The sequence below is a fragment of the Panthera uncia genome, chromosome X (genome assembly GCF_023721935.1).
Source record: "Panthera uncia isolate 11264 chromosome X, Puncia_PCG_1.0, whole genome shotgun sequence".
Lineage (NCBI taxonomy): Eukaryota > Metazoa > Chordata > Mammalia > Carnivora > Felidae > Panthera > Panthera uncia.
Window position 1 is genome coordinate 39,605,777 of NC_064817.1, and position 17,569 is coordinate 39,623,345.

Below are 17,569 nucleotides of genomic sequence, written 5' to 3' on the forward strand. Positions count from 1 at the left end.
TAACCTAATTGCATTGTGATCTGCGAACAGTGTCTGAATGATGTTGAGTGTTTGAAATTTGTTGAAACTTGTCTTAAGGCTCAAGTATGGACCCAGTTTTCAAAAATGTTTCATCTCTTCATTGAAAAAACGGTTATTTTGGGGCGCCTGGGTGGCTCCGACTTTGACTCAGCTCACGATCTCATGGTTTGTGAGTTTGAGCCCAGTGTATGGCCCGGTGCTGACAGCTCATAGCCTGGAGCCTGCCTTGGATTCTGTGTCTCCTTCTCTTTCTGCCCCTCCCCTGCTTGCGCTCTCTTTCTGTCTTTCAAAAATGAATAAACATAAAAAAAAATTTTTTTAAGAAAAAATGGCTATTTTCCAGTTGTGGCATTTAGCGTATGTGTTTGTTGGCTCAAGCTTGTTAGTTGGGTCTTTAAAAATGTGTTATTTTGTTCACCTGGGTGGCTTAGTCCGTTGAGCCTCTCACTCTTGATTTCCGATCAGGTCACGATCTCAGGGTTCCAGATGGTCCTGTGATGGAGCCCACAGCATGGAGCCTGCTTGGGATTCTCTCCCTCCCCTGTGTGCACATGAGTGCACATGCGCTTGCTCTCTCTCTCTCAAAAATAAATAAATACTTTTTAAAAATGTGTTATTTCCTTCCTGATGACTTTCTTCTTTGTGCGCTGAGTTCCTAGAAAGGAGAGAGATTCTCCCACTGTATTGCTAAGTCAGGTTTTCATTGTGCTAGTCAATTTTTGCTCCCTATATTTTGAAGTTTATTATTAAATTTAGGTAAGGATATTTTGTTGTCGAATAGATACAGCCAAATCACTTTCCCAAAAGACTGTACCATTCCTACTCCCACCAGCAACATATGAGTTCACAGAGGCAAATTTTCTCAGCCCTGGATGTTGATGCTGTCTTTAATGTTTGCCAGTCTGGGGGCTAGTAGTATTTAATTTGCTTTAATTTGCTTTTTCCTGATTACTAGTGCAACTGAGGATCTTTTCCTGTTTGTTGACCACTTAGATTTTCTCTTCTGTAAGTCTTCATATCCTTTGTCCAATTTACTTTGATTTGTGGTTTTCTTATCCGTTTGTAGAAACTCTTTGTGCATTAGGGATATCAACCCTTTGTGAGTTGCATTGTAGTATTTCCCCCTTCACTCTTTTTCTCCTTTGCATTTTATAGGTGTCCTTTGATATGTAATTAGAAAAATGTATTCTCTCATCAGAAATGTCTACGCTTTCCTTCCTGGCTTCTCTATTTCCTGTCTAGCGTGGTCCTCCTCCTCCGTTCCAGGTAGGCTTAAAAAGATAGTCTTAACATTTATTTGATTTGTATTGCTTTAATTGTTTCTACTTAAACCTTTAATCTAGTTGGAATTTACTGTGGCCTACGGTATGAGGTCAAGGTCAAGCTTTGTTTTTGCTGCGTCAAAAACAAGTCGTGACTTAGATTGGGAGATATTAATTATAAAGACTGTTGCAAAAAGGGAGAAAGCTTCCATTTCAGAAATCTGCAACTATCTCCAAACCAAACAAAAAGGCTTCTCCTTTATAGATAGGGCAAGGGGGAGGCAAGCCGAGCTAAGCAGAATCTGTAAGAGGAGAAGCTGCTTAAGCAGGGGAATGGCCAGTAGAATCTGACTGGAAAGTGCCCACTGTGGTCAGTGGATTCCCACCCAGGAGAGGCTGAGAAGAGGGAGCAGTGCTCCACATGTTCTTGTGTTTTCTCAGGGGCGGGGACGAGCAGAGTTCAGGAGCCTGTAGGAAAGAGAGGAGCTCAACTGAAGTTTGGCTACCAGCATCTTGTTCTGATTAAATCAGTGTTTCTGAGGCAAGGAATGGGAATTTGGAAGGTGTCTGTCCTTGTCATAGGTAAACAACAGGAGCATCCATGAGTCCTAAGTCACGTAGGGAAGGGGCGTTCTTTGCAGTAAGCTGTTTTCCAGGATCACAAGGTTCAGGTAAAATTCAGCAGTAGGAGCCCCTGGGAGGCTCAGTTGGTTGAGCGTCCGGCTTCGGCTCAGGTCATGATCTCACGGTTTGTGAGTTCGAGCCCCACGTCGGGCTCTGTGCTGACAGCTCAGAGCCCGGAGCCTGCTTCGGATTCTGTGTCTCACTCTCTCTCTGCCCCTCTCCTGCTTGCACTCTGTCTCACTCACTCTCTCTCAAAAATAGATAAACATTAAAAAAATAAAATAAAAAAGATATTAAAAAAATTCAGCAGTATCAGCTGGCACTGTTCATGGGACACACTGCCCTGTATCCACTGAATGAAATATCACTTTTGTCATACAACATTGCAAGTATGTTTTGCTTGATCTGAACTCTGTTGTGTCTGTAACCGAATTTCAAAGGATTTTTGTTTCTTGCGAATTTATTTTTCTAAGAACTCTCTGAAGTTTGAGATGGAGTTTCAAAATGAATGTTGGGGTGCCTGGGGGGCTCAGTCCATTAAGCGTCGACTCTTCGTTTCTGTTCAGGTCATGATGTCATGGTTCGTGTATGCAAACCCTACATCGGGCTCTGTGCTGACAACCCAGAGTCTGCTTGGGATTCTCTCTCTCTCTCTCTCTCTCTCTCAAAATAAATAAACAATACAAAGCTATTGGGATTCTGATTGGAGCTTATTACCCTAATATAATAGTTTGGGAAGAGTTACTGTTTTTTATTTCATGTGTCTCTATTTGATTATGTCTTATATACTGCAATGACATTTTGTAGTCTTCTTATAAGTCCATCGTCTTTTTTGGTGAAATTTGTTCTTAGGTATTTACCATACCTTCGTTGTAATTGTCAAGGCTTATGTTGGCTAATCCTATCTGCATACTGTTAGTATAGGATGAAAATACCTATTTTTATAATTTTATCTTGTATCCAGCCCCTTACCAAAACTACCTACCAATTCTGGTAGCTTCTTAGTATAGTCACTAAAGTTTTCTAATTGTACAGTGATATCAGATACAGATAATATTCTCTCTTTTATCCAATATTTGGTGTGATTATTTCTTCTTTTTTCAGCACAGTAGCTCGTGTGGCTCATGTGGCTCTTTAAATTCATTAGGAAACAGACTCTTAATTATAGAGAACAAACTGATGATTACCAGAGGGGAAGGGGTGGGGGATGAGTTAAATAGGTGATGGGGATTAAGGAGTGCACTTGTCATGATGAGTGCCGGGTGATGTATGGGAGTGTTGAATCACCTGAAACTAATATAACACTCTATGTTAACTAACTGGAATTAAAATAAAAACTTTAAAAGCCTAAATAAATAGATAAACAAACAAATAAATTTAAATTTATTTAAGCCAAATAAATTAAAATTCAGTTTCTTAGTTACCTAGCCACATTTCAGATGTTCAGTAGCTACATATGGCTAGTGGCTACTGTCTTGGGCAGCACTAAATATAAAACATTTCTGGACAGTGGTATTGGACAATGCTGAAATACAGCCTTCAAAATAATGTTGAGGGGCGCCTGGGTGGATCGGTCGGTTAAGCATCCGATATTGGCTCAGGTCATAATCTCATGGTTTGTGGGTTCAAGCTCTGCATTGGGTTCTGTGCTGATAGACCAGAGCCTGGATCCTGCTTCGGATTCTGTATCTCCCTCTCTCTCTGGCCCTCTCCCACTTGCACTCTGTCTCTCTCTGTCTCTCTGTCTCTCTGTCTCTCTCAAAAATAAATAAACATTAAACAAAAATTAAGAAAACAGGGGCGCCTGGGTTGCTCCGTCTATTAAGCAGCCAAATTCGGCTCAGGTCATGATCTCACGGTCCGTGGCTGCTTCAGAGTCTGTGTCGCCCTCTCTCTCTCTGCCCCTCCCCCATTTGCACTCTGTCTCTTTCTGCCTTTCAAAAATGAATAAATGCTAAAAAAATAAAAAATAAAAAAATTAAGAAAACAAAAACAAACCCAAAATAATGTTGAATAATACATGTAGTAGAGAACATCCCTATCTTGTTGCCAATTTTAATGGAAATAATTTAAACATTTTACCATTTAGTATAAAGTTTTCAGGTGATTTTTGGAAAATGGTTGTGTTAATTTTAAGTAGTTTCCTTCTATTGCTATTTTGAGTTTTTAATCATTCATGTAATGGCCACTGAATTGTACCATATACTTTTGAAATATTAATAGCATTATATAGCTTTTCTAAAGTATTGATGTAATGAATTATGTTGACCGACTTATAAATATTAAACCATACTAGCATTTCTAGAATCATCTTCTTTTTAATTTTTTTTATTTGAGAGAGAGAGGGAGAGAGAGAGAGAGAGAGAGAGAGAGTGTGTGTGTGTGTGTGTGTGTGTGTGCAAGCTGGGGAGAGAGGCAGAGAGAGAGAGAGAGAGAGAGACACACACACACACACACAATCTCAAGCAAGCTCCACACTGAGCGCAGAGCCCGACATAGGTAGGACTCGATCCTATGACTGTGGGATCATGACCTGAGCCAAAGCAAGAGTCCAAATTTTGGCTCAGGCCATGATCTCATGGTTCACGAGTTCGAGCCCCATGTCAGGCTCTGTGCTGATCTCTCGAAGCCTGGAGCCTGCCTCCAATTCTGCATCTTCCTCTCCTTCTGCCCCTCCCCTACTCACGCTCTGTCTCTCCCTCTCAAAAACAAACAAACATTAAAAAAATAAGCTGAGTAGTTTTATAACTGTTTTTTGGTTTTAGGACTCTGACAGCCTTTCTTCACGTTATTCTATCTTTGTCCCTTTTGGTCCACACTGGCAGTGTTTCTGACGGTCTAACATTCTCAAAAACCTTGCAGGTCTCCCGTGTATGTCACAGGGATTCACATCATTAGAGAAGAGGAACGTCCACAGGTTTTTCTTCATTAATCCCCTCTCTACTCCTGGCTTCTGCTGTGAAGGTTGAGGGGCTCCATGAATCACATGCTTAATCTCTTCAGTACTAGCAGAAGGTTGTATGGCCACACCCTTGGCCCCATCTCCAGAACATGCTTTCCTGACAGTGAATCTCCTAATTTTAGCACCTTCTGCAATCTTGATAGGCTGAGGATTTCCTAAATCATCAAGTGCTGGCTCCTTTTTACTTAGTAGTTCTTCCTTCAGTTTCTCTCCTCTCACTTTTTACTATAAGCAGCAAGTAAAAACCAGGCTGCACCTTCAACACTTTGCTTAAAAATTTCCTCAACCAGGGGTGCCTGGGTGGCTCAGTCGGTTGAGTGACCGACCTCGGCTCAGGTCACAATCTCACGGTTTCTGAGTTCAAGCCCCGCATCGGGCTCTGTGCTGACAGCTTGGAACCTGCCTCGGATTCTGTCTCCCTCTCTCCCTGCCCCTCCCCTGCTCACACTCTGTGTGTGTGTGTCTCTCTCTCTCAAAAAGAAATAAACATTAAAATTTTTTAAATTTCCTCAGCTAATAAAACTCAACACCCAAAACCGAATAATCCCGTTAAAAAATGGGCAGAAGACATGAATAGACATTTTTCCAAAGACATCCAGATGGCTAACAGACACATGAAAAGATGCTCCCCATCACTCATCATCAGGGAAATGCAAATCAAAGCCACGATGAGCTACCACCTCACACCTGTCAGAATGGCTAAAGTCAACACAAGAAACAACAGGTGTTGGCAAGGATGTGGACAAAGGGGAATTCCTCGTGGTAGGAATGCAAACTGGTGCAGCCATTCTGGAAAAGAGTATGGGGATTTCTGAAAAGGTTACAAATAGAACTACCCTCCAAGCCATCAATGTCACTACTAGGTATTTACCCAAAGGACACAAAAATACTGATTCGAAGGGGTACATGCACCTTGATGTTTATAGCAGCATTATCAACAATAGCCACATTATGGAAAGAGCCCAAATGGCCATCGACTGGTGAATGGACAAAGAAGAAGTGGTAAATATGTACAATGGAATATTACGCAGCCATAAAAAGAACAAAATCTTGCCATTTGCAGCAACGTGGATGGAGCCAGAAAGTATAGTGCTAAGTGAAATAAGTTAATCAGAGAAAAACAAATACCGTATGATTTCACTCATATGTGAAATTTAAGAAACAAAACAAATGAACATAGGGGGAAAAAGAGAGGCAAGCTAAGAAACAGACTCTTAACTATAGAGAACAAGCTGAGGGTTACTGGAGGGGAGGTGGGTGAGGGGAATGGGTTAAACAGGTGATGGGGATGAAGGAGGGCACATGTTGTGATGGGCACCACGTGTTGTATGTAAGTGATGAATCACTAAATTCTACCCCTGAAACTAATATTGCACTGGATGCTAACAAGCTGGGGGTTAATAAAAACTTGGGGCAAAAATCTCCTCAGCTCAATATCCAAGTTCATTGCTTATAAGTTCTGCTTTCCATATCACTGTAGGACACAATTAAGCTACATTTTCTGTTATGATATAACAAGAATCGCTTTTCTTCCAGTTTCCAATAACATGTTCCACATTTCCTTCAGAGCCCTCATGAACAGCACCTTTAATGCTCATATTTATGCCAATATTTTATTTAATATATAATATATACTGTATTATATTAACATACATTATATCAATATACATTATATATTATAATATATATTAATATACATCATATATTAATATATTATACTATATTATATATTATATATATTGTCTAAGACAATATAAGATTTTCCACCATGCTCCTCACTTCTGAGCCCTCACCAGCAGCACCTTCAGCACCTATATTTCCACCAGCGGTCTGTTTTAGGCAACCTAGGCCTTTTCTGTCCTGCTTTTTAACATTATTCCAGCCTCTTTTACCCAATTACCCCATTCTGGAGCCACTTTTGCATTTTTAGAAATCTGGTATAGTTATACCATCCTTCCAGTACCAAACTCTGTTTCCTATTGTGGCTGGGACAAGTCACCACAAAGCTGGGTGGCTTAAAACAACAGATATTTATAATCTCACAGTTCTGGAGGCCAGAAGTCCCAAATCAGGATCACTGGGCCAAGATCAAGGTGCTGGCAGGGTCATGCTCCCTCTGGGAGCTCTAAGGGAAAATTCACTCCTTGCTCTTTCCAGCTTCTGGTGGCTTCTGGCATTCCTTGGCTTGTGGCCCCATCACTCCAATATCTGCCTACATGGTCACATTTTCTTCTCTTTGTGTGATCTGCCTTTGCCTCCGTCTTAGAAAGGCACTTTCCACTGCAATTAGGGCCCACCTGGATAGTTCAGGAGAATCTCTTTATTGCAAATCCTTCATCACATCTGCAAAGTCCTTTCATGGTAACATTCACAGGTTTCCGGGGTTAGAACATGGGTTTCTTTCAGGGAGACATAACTCAGCCTACCTCAATAAGGAAAGAGAATGTCCAGATAATAGTAGGTAAATAGAGCCAAGAGTTCTCAGAAACAGGTTGCCATAATTTTTAGCACTATGCAAAAACAACAGAAGAGGGAGCTCTGACATTTAAGAAGCTAACCCTGAACCCCACCTCCCTCCAAAAGTTAAGGAAGATCAATTTTGTATAAAGAGCTACAACAATGTTCAGAGGGGAAATCCCATACAATGTTGCTAGAAGGCTAAAGAATCAGGGGCAGAATACCATCCCTAGAGACAACAAAAGCACGCCAAAAACACATGCTAACAGAACAGATCAAAGCTATCGCCAGCTATTTTGAACAAGCTAAGAGACATTAAGAAAATGACGGAAGGGGGCGCCTGGCTGGCTCAGTCGGTGGAGTGTGCCACTCTTGATCTCGGGTTGTGGGATTGAGCCCCGTGTTGGGTATAGAGATTACTTGAAAATAAAATCTTTCAAAAAAAGAGGAAACGGTGTAAGATAATGGAGAACATAAAATAAGTACTAGAAAAATTCAGAAATGACTTGATAGATCTCAGGAAATATTTGGAAATAAAAGAAAAAGATCATTTGAGGATAGAAGATTAAACTACAAGGAACACAAAGCAAATACACACAACACATGATGGCTTAAGAGAAGTAGAAGGTGACAAGCAGGAACGTGTTTCTTCAAATAAAAAAGAAAAAGATTTGAGAACAAATGACAAACATCAAGTTAGAAAGAGACAATCTAATTGTTACACCATCAGAGTCCCTGAACAAGAAAACCAGATCGGGGCGCCTGGGTGGCTCAGTCGGTTAAGTGTCCGACTTCGGCTCAGGTCATGATCTCACGGTTTGTGGGTTCGAGCCCCGCATCGGGTTCTGTGCTGAAAGCTCAGAACCTGGAGCCTGTTTCAGATTCTGTGTCCCCCTCCTCTCCCCCCACCCCTCCCCCACTTGCCCTCTGTGTCTCTTTCTCTCTCTCAAAAGTAAATAAACATAAAAAAAAAAGAAAAGAAAACCAGATTAAGGGAACAAAAGAAATACTGAAAACTATAATTCCATAAAACTTTCTGGAATAAAAAAGCCCCTGCATACTGAAAGAGCATGCCAGATTTTCTTCTGCTTCTGACTCAGAGTCACAGGGACCAGATTTACCCTCTCACCTGAAACAAATGAAGTGAGCTCTACGGACATCTCAGCCCGGATAGAGTTTCCCATCACAGCCCTGAGAGGGGAATCCAGGCAGAGCCCGGTGCTCTCCCTGAGTTAAGGAGATGGACTCGGGAGTCCAAGGAGACCAAGGCAGCTAGAGTTCAAGGACAGGGTACTAGAGAGGAGAAAGCTGCACAGAGTTGAAAAGAGCTGAGCTGTAGAGGTCTGTAGAGGGTCCCGCTTGAGCCTTCGGCTAAATACTCCTCAGCTCTTGCATGTGAGGAAACCACCCAAGGCTGGGCAAAGAACCACCAGAAATGATTAGAGGGAATAATCCTTGGAGTTTGCAGAGGGCTGGCAGAAGTTCCTGATCTCACTAGATAGAGTGGAAAGCCTCATAATTTACAGAGGATCAAGTAGACGATTTAGGAGGCCAGCAGTGGAGACCAAATTAGCCCTAGACTAAATGCTGCTCTGCTCGTGCCCAATATGGCTTAAAAGCCAGACCCAGAAGAATCAAACTGTTCCCAGACAAATGAATTGTGTCTTAGAAGAAAGCTGAACAATATTCATAGGAATACAAAAATATCCAGCCCCAAGCAAGATAAAAATCACAATGCCTGCCACCTAGTAAAAAATAACCAGGCATCCAGTGAACCAGGAGACATGATACATAATTTTGAGAAAAATAAATCGATTCGAATTGACCCAGAAATGATAGAGAATCTGAATCAATAGTGAAGAACATTAAAACGGTCCTTATAACTCTATTCCAAATGTTCAGAAGCCTAGATTAAGCATATTAAGGCCCAAATAGAACTTCTGGAGATTAAAGCTATAAAATGTGAAATGAAAAATGCATGGACGGAAAAAAACAAAGAAAAAGAAAAAAAATGCACGGACAGGATTAACAACAGATTAGACATTGCAGAAGAAAAGATTCATGTATTCGAAGGCATAGTGATGGAAACTATCCAAACTGAAAGGAAAAAGAACTGAAAAATGAGCATATCCATCCAGAGTGAACACCACTACGTCATACCCTCGTAAGTGATTGCACTTTAAAATAAAGAAAAAGAGAAAAAAATCTTTGAGCAGCTAGAAAAGAAAAAGAGCAAGTGATAGATCAGGGTAAGAAAATTAGATCATCACACTTTGACAGCAGGATGAAAGAAAATGTGAGCCAAGAACTTTATACCAAGAAAAGCTGTTTTTCAACAAAATGTTATCAACATGCAAAAACTGAAGGAATATTGTCCTCATCATTTCTTTCTGAGGAATCTATGAAAGAACAAGCTTCAGAAAACCACAATGACCCAGGAGTCTTTGACCTAAGGTACAGTAAGTACTGATCGAAGGAGTAAGACTAAATAGTAGTTCAAACGGAGAGGTGAGTATGTAGCAGCTCAGGTAGTGTAGATAAAAACGCAACCACGAAAATAATTGGGGGAGGGGCGCCTGGGTGGCTCGGTCAGTTGGGCATCCGACTTCGGCTCAGGTCATGATCTCACAGTTCCTGAGTTCGAGCCCCACGTCGGGCTCTGTGCTGATGGCTCAGAGCCTGGAGCCTGCTTCGGGTTCTGTGTCTCCCTCTGTCTCTGCCCCTCCCCTGCTCACACTCTGTCTCTCTCTCCCTCTCTCTCTCTCTCTCAAAAATAAATAAACATTAAAAAAATAAAAACAATTGGGAAAGAATATGCTCATGTCTTTAAACTATTCGTGGTAATTAAATCAGTGGTGCAATTAGTATTGTTTTTCTGAGACTGGAGAGCACGCACTAGCAAGCCTGAGCCCGTCCTCCGAAAGTCCTGTTCACAAGGTTTGCCCCTGGCTGGAGTCTCATAACTTGGATTTCGGGAGGTTTCCCACCATTCCCTGACTGATAGGGATGGCTCACGATGTGCACCATGACTGTGCAGTGTGATGTATGTCAAACATCTGCTTTCGTGCTGGGAATCTGGAATATTGGTACGTGCTTGGCAGAGGGTGCCTAGTGACTAAGTCCCAAGAATAACTAATCTTGGGCACTGGGTCTCTAATGGGGCTTCTCCGGGCAGAAACATGTATGGCTGCATTTTTGTTTCTGGGGAACAGCAATCTGTGTGTGACCCCTCGTGGGAGGAAGACAGTTTTGTTTTGTTTTTCCCTTGCAGATCCTACCACATAGTTACATGCTGTTATCAAGCTTAGCCATGGGTACAACTATATCCCCGAGTCCTATGAGTCCTTTTAGCTAATCACCGGATGTGGTGGCAGCAGTGGGACTCACTGAAAATTTAGGAAAATGGAACGGGGGTGGGGATGACAAAATCCTGGTGTCTCGGTGGCTGTGGAGTGACCTACAGTATTAAACAGTAACAGGGCTGCACTTGGCTCTGTTGGCTCTCTTGGCTACTCTTGGTCCTGCTGGCTAAAGGGAGGAAAAAGAACAACTCAGAAGGTGGCTTTGGTTTTCGTTCTGTCCTCCAAGTAGAGGAGAAAGGCCCCGAATATCCCTCCCCCACACACAAAATGAGCTTTGCATGAGTTAAAGACAAGGAGGGGAAAGAATCCCCAAATTCCTGCAGGCGGATTTTTGGGTGGACGGAAAATGTTTAGTCCTGTCTTGCTCTCTCCTCCAACTGGAAGAAAAACAGCTAAATTGGATCCGAGGGCTGCAGCAAGGCTTTAGATAAGCCAGAGGGACAAAAAGGGCAAAAGAAACAAACAAACAAAAAAAGAACAAAAAAACATGCCAGCCTTTTCTTTGGCTTAGCAGCTGCCCCTCCTGACTGGGCTGCAAGGATCTCCTCCTGGCAGCTGTAATGTTAACCCTGTAAATGCTGATTTTACAAGCTGGGGGTTTGAGGAAAAAAGAGGGATTTTTCCAAAGACCTTGGGTTCTGGGGCTACCGCATGGTGGTGGGGGAGGGGGATCTGATAACAATTGATGAAGACATTAGACGTTTCATCAGTGCTAGGCAGGTAGAGGAAAGCCATAAATGAAACAAAAAGTGTTGATGGATCACACCCCCCTCGTTTGTCTTGCCTGTGGGCAGATCGCAGTTTAAAGTCTGAGTACTGGAGACAGAACAAGACTGTGGAAAAAGGGAGGATGTGAAAAGAGGCAATCTCCACATAGGACACTTCAGGGGAGGGGGGTGGGGGGGGCGCCTGGGTAGCTCAGTAGGTTAAGCGACCAGCTCGGATCATGATCTCACAGTTCGTGGGTTCAAGCCCTGCATCGGGCTTTGTGAGGGAGGCACAGAGCCTTGGGATTCTCTCTCTCCCTCTCTCTCTTGCTCGTGCTTGCTCTCTCTCTTTCAAAAATAAACAAAAAAAAAAAAAAAAAGAAATGGCACTTCAGGAGATTTAAAACTCAGCTTTTAGTGTGCTGGTGTCCCAGCCCCAAACACGTATGTTTGTATGTTTGAGGGGGTCTGTTTGGACTCTAAAAAATTGACAAAATAAAAAGAGCAACTGGGAAAGCATTGCTTGGCACTGGGACTTGGGAACACAGCTGTCCCCTTCCTTGTCTGGGCTTTGCTGCTCCTGAAGAAAGGCTGCTGGCTTAAAAAAAAAAAAAATCCTGGACTCCCCAGATCCTAATTGCCTGGGCCCGACTCTGAGCTGAAAGCTGATACTGGCTTCTGCAGCTGTTTTCAGCCCGTCCATGAGTTGTACAGGACTGCAAGCATATCTCAAAGAAAAGAACTCAGATTCTGGACCGGTCGCCTATTTAAGACAGCCTCTGTGGGGCCATAAGCTATGAAAATATCGTAGAGGGGCGCCTGGGTGGCTCAGTCGGTTGAGCATCCGACTTCGGCTCAGGTCATGGTCTCACGGTTCGAGGGTTCGAGTCGCGGTGGCCTCTCTGCTGACAGCCTCTCAGCACCTCCTCCCCCTGCCCCTCCCCCCCTTGCACTCTCCCCAAAATAAATAAATATTTTAAAAAAAGAAAGAAAATATTGTGGATGCCAAGTGAGTAGGATATTTGAGCTTTTTTTATTATGTGTTTTTTATTATTGAACTAGGGTTGACACACGATATTATATTAGCTTCAGGTGGACAGCGTCGTGATTTGGCACTTCTATACATGGTGTGATGCTCGCCATGGTGTGAGCATAAGTATGGGCACCATCTGTCGCCGTATAGCGTTACTGCACTTTATTGACTATATTCTCCACGCTGTACTTTTCATCCCTGTGACTTATTTAATTAAAAAAATTTTTTTAATGTTTATTTATCTTTGAGAGACAGAGACAGAGAAAAAACATGAGTGGGGGAGGGGCAGAGAGAGAGGCAGACACAGAATCCGAAGCAGGCTCCAGGCTCCGAGCTGTCAGCACAGAGCCCGATGCAGGGCTCGAACCCACGAACTGTGAGATCATGACCTGAGCCGAAGCTGGAGGCTTAACCGACTGAGCCACCCAGGCACCCCGTGACTCATTTATTTTATAACTGGTAGTGTATATTTATTCACCCCTTGACTTATTTCACCCATCCTCCACCCCTCCCCTCTGAAAACTGCCAATTTTTCTCAAGAAATGCAGAAACAAAGAAAGCCAACAAAAAAATCAGAAACAGACCCATGAATATATTGGAAAATCATACAGATGCCGACAGGAGACAGCTTGTTCTCAGATTGGCTTCAGATTACTGATATGGGGACTAACTGTGAGGGAACACACAGGAAATGTAACCCTTCACCCACTCCCTACAGATGAGACTCCCGACCCTCTCTTGGAGATGTCTCACTGCTGTTAACTTGCAGTCTTCAAAGTTCTAGATTCCTCGCAGTTTGTAGCCCTGAATTGATAGCCTGACTCTCTTTTCTTCATCTCCCTCTTGCTACACATGCATTTGCCAGCCGTTTGCTTATCAAATGCAGCTGTCCCCAGCATTTTTTTTCTAGGCTGTTCACTGGGAACACGATCGGGACCAAAAGAGTGGGAGTTATGTAAACCCATTTTGGAAAAAAAAAAAAAAAAAAAAAAACAAAAGTTGAGAATTTCTCCTGACCAGTTCCTGGACGTGATGCATCTTTCTGGTTAAACTGTATAACAATGTTTTTCTTGGGAAAATGATTCTGTCCTTGTTGCACGCAACCCTTCCAGACAAATAAGGTCTGGTGGAGAATAAAATGCTTGGGAAATGTAAGCTTAGGTCACTGAGTGAGACACACTGATGGTGTAACCATGGAGAAATAAGGAAATATCCGGGGAGGAGCCAGGGAGTACAGAGGGCATTAGCGCCCTTTGCCTTTCTGAAGTGTTCCTGGAAGCTTCCCCTCTTCCGGAAGAAAAATGCCCCCTTGGTGTTTCATTTCCAAGCTGCCGTGAGCACCTTGAATGCAAAGTGACTGCTGAGCCCAAGTCACATCTGCCAGGGTGCTGACACCTCCAGATGTTGTCCACACTCATGAAAAGGCGGACATACGGGGGGCGCCTGGGTAGTTCAGTCAGTTGAGCGTCCGACTTCGGCTCAGGTCATGATCTCGCGGTTCGTGAGTTCGAGCCCCACATCGGGCTCTGTGCTGACAGCTCAGAGCCTGGAGCCTGTTTCAGATTCTGTGTCTCCCTCTCTCTCGGCCCCTCCCCCGCTCATGTTCTGTCTCTCTCTGTGTCAAAAATAAATAAACATTAAAAAAAATTTAAAAAAAAAGAAAAAGCGGACATACGTCTTAGGCATATGTCTCAGGCAAGCAGAACCGACGGAGTCTGGCTTGCCTTCAGGCAGTCTCTCTGGAACTAAGAGCTAAATGTAATTCTGTGGTTTGGACTGGGTGGGAGGCCACACTGGGGACCTGTTAACCCATACCTCCTGACTATTGTCTGTCCTGCTCGGGATGGGGGGGGCCCTAACAAGTGTAAACTGTTTCCTGGGGTGCCACGTGTGCCCTCTGGATTGCACTTCCTGTGTGTGCACCGACTAGCCCGACACTGTCTTGGCCTGGAAGGCTTTCAGATCAGCTTCCGCTTCCCCACCAGGCTATGCTGTGTCTGAATGGACGCCGTGAGCCAGGTCAAAAAGGATTAAAATAGAAATGTAAGGAGGAAGCCACCTGGCTTTCTAAGATGGATCTTTATGGTTAATGAGATTTGGGGTTTTTTTAAACATTTTTTTAATGTTTATTTATTTTTGAGAGAGAGAGAGAGAGAGAGAGAGAATGAGTAGGAGAGGGGTAGAGAGAGAGAGGGAGACACAGGATCTGAAGCAGGCTCCAGGCTCTGAGCTGCCAGCACAGAGCCCCCACGCGGGGCTCGAACTTACAAACTGCAAGATCGTGACCTGAGCTGAAGTTGGATGCTTAACCGACTGAGCCACCCAGGCGTCCCTGGGATTTGTTTGAACTGGTGAAATCTAGGACCCCTGGAGTGTATAAATGAGGTCAATACTACAGGCCGGTCTCACCCTGCTGCATGCGGTCCTACTGATAATTTTGCTGTAAACTTGACTTGGCCAAGGGGTTAACACAGCAGGCCTGAGACTGCTATCTTTTGAAAGGCCTGCTTGAGAGGTTGGCACTTGGCTGGGACCTTGGATTTGGGGACTGCTCCCACTACCCTTTAACTGATAAGAACGGTTCACTGTGCCCAGACTGTGCAAACAGCATGGTTTATGCATCATCTGCTTTCCTCTTAAGAGTCTAGAATTTTGGAATGTGCTAGGCAGAGAGTGCCTAGTGACCTGCCCCGCAATAATGGGGCATTGAATCTCTAATGGCTTCCCAGGGCAGAAACATCACATATTCGTCACTGTATTTTCGTTGCTAGGGAATAGTGAGCTGTGCATGACCCATCGTGGGAGGGAGACAGCATAAGGCAGCCTGTGTGCATGGCATCCTTTAGACTCTGCCTATGTCTTTTTCTCTTGTTTTTTTTTTTTTTTTCCTGCGGCAAATCCTTTCTCTGTATTAAAACTTAGCTGTGAATACAACTATATGTTCAAACCTGTGAGTTTTTCTTTCTTTTGAAGTTTATTTATTTATTTTGAGAAAGAGAGAGAGAACCACTGGGGCAAAAACAGACAGAAACAGGGAATCCAAAGCGGGCTCCACGCTGACAGCAGAGAGCCTGATGTGGGGTTCGAACTCATGAACCATGAGATCATGACCTGAGCCAAGGACTGATGCCCGACCGACTGAGCCACCAAATGTGAGCTGGTCTTGGGAACCCCTAACACAGTGGGATAAAATAAATGAGTAATTAGGGTGTATTCTGTCAGCCCCTGTTATCTTCGAGAACCCTTTATTTTTTATGTGGAAGAAGGAAACACAGATACAATATACAAGAGGTTAAAAACCCAAAAAATCTGTATTCCTGAGTTTAAATTGGAAATATCAGTATGATGTCATAAGATAGTGTATTTAAAATAAGAAGTGTGTGTGTGTGTGTGTGTGTGTGTGTGTGTATGCACTTTCTAGCCCTATCTGCCCAAGAGGCCTAGAAACAGTGAGCAACTCAGTAACTGAGCCAGCCAGGTGCCCCAAACACCTAACAATATCTTTTAAAGCAGAAGACCAAACCACAATGTTTGGGATGTACCCTCGGGCAATAAAACAATAAAGAAATGCAAGAAAATAATTGCTATAAAGTCAGGGTAATGGTTGATGGGTTGGTTCAGTTTGGATGAGGCTTCTGGGGTGAGTGGCAAAGTTGTTTCCTGAATTTGGCAGTGGTTATAAGGACATTTGGTATAATAACCCCTTAAGCTATACTTTTGTATTATATGGCTTTCTCTATCTATATTGTATTTAAATTTTTTTTCAAAGATTTTGTTTTTTTAATGTTTATTTACTTTGAGAGAGAAAGAGAGAGAGAGAGAGAGAGAGAGAGAGAGCAGGAGAGGGACAGAGAGAAAGGGGGACACAGAATCTGAAATAGGCTTCAGGCTCTGAGCTGTCAGCACAGAGCCCGATGCTGGGCTCAAACCCACGAACCGCGAGATCATGACCTGAGCTGAAGTCGGACGCTTAACCTACTGAGCCACCCAGGCAGCCCTCAAAGATTTTATTTTTTACTAATCTCTACAGCCAACATGGGGCTCGAACTTATAACCCTGAGATCAAGCGTCTCATACTCTACCGACTGAGCCAGCCAGGCGCCACTGTCTTTTATTTTTTAATAAAAATATTTAAGTCCTTGACTATTGTGTTTTTCTCTTAGAGCAGAGAATATTTATATTAAATGCCCAGTTGTCATCCATTTAGATTTCATTTTATGCCTAATTTACAAGAGTCATTTCTTGCTACCATTTCCTTCATTTTGAGGTTTCTGTGCTAAGGTTAGAGAATTTTGTCGAATATTTTTCTCAAGCCCAGAACATTGATGGTAAATTCTCTGTACTCTTGGTCTGAAAATACCTTTATATTGACAGATAGGAATTTTCATACCCATCTTTCAGACAGAGTAAGTGAAAATCACCTTCTTTCTATTTTCACATCTAAAAAGGGGAAGACCTGAAACTGAAACTCGTTAGCTTTACTCAGAATTTCATGGTATTTCCAGTATTTCGGGGTGACTAAAACCTAGAATCGATTTTTACTGTGCTTTGTATATTGTATCTAGCACTGTGGTCTCTATCCAGTGCCTCCACTATATATTCGCCCCGTGAATTCAAAAATTAAAAGAACTGGGGCGCCTGGGTGGCTCAGTCGGTTGAGCGTCCAACTTTGGCTCAGGTCATGATCTCGCGGTTTGTGAGTTCGAGCCCCGCGTCGGGCTCTGGGCTGATGGCTCAGAGCCTGGAGCCTGCTTCCGATTCTGTGTCTCCCTCTCTCTGCCCCTTCCCCGCTCATGCTCTGTCTCTCAAAGATGAATAAATGTTAAAAGACGTTTGTGGGTTTGAGCCCCGCATTGGGCTCTTTTCTATCAGCAGGAAGCTGGCTTCGGATCCTCCCACCCTCCCCCCTCTCTGCCCCTCCCTCACTCGCTCTCTCTCTCTCTCTCTCAAAAGAAATAAACTAAAACAAAAGTTTAAAAAAAAGTATTAATCACACCTGCTTTGCGGGCTCCGTCTGAGACCTGCTGGAAGCCTGGGGGAGCTGCCCAGGTTTGGGGGTGGGGAATTTATCTGCCTTCACCGCTTCAGTTCCGCTGAGGAGATCAAGGAGGCCAAGGCCAAAGCCAGGCCCCAAATCTCAA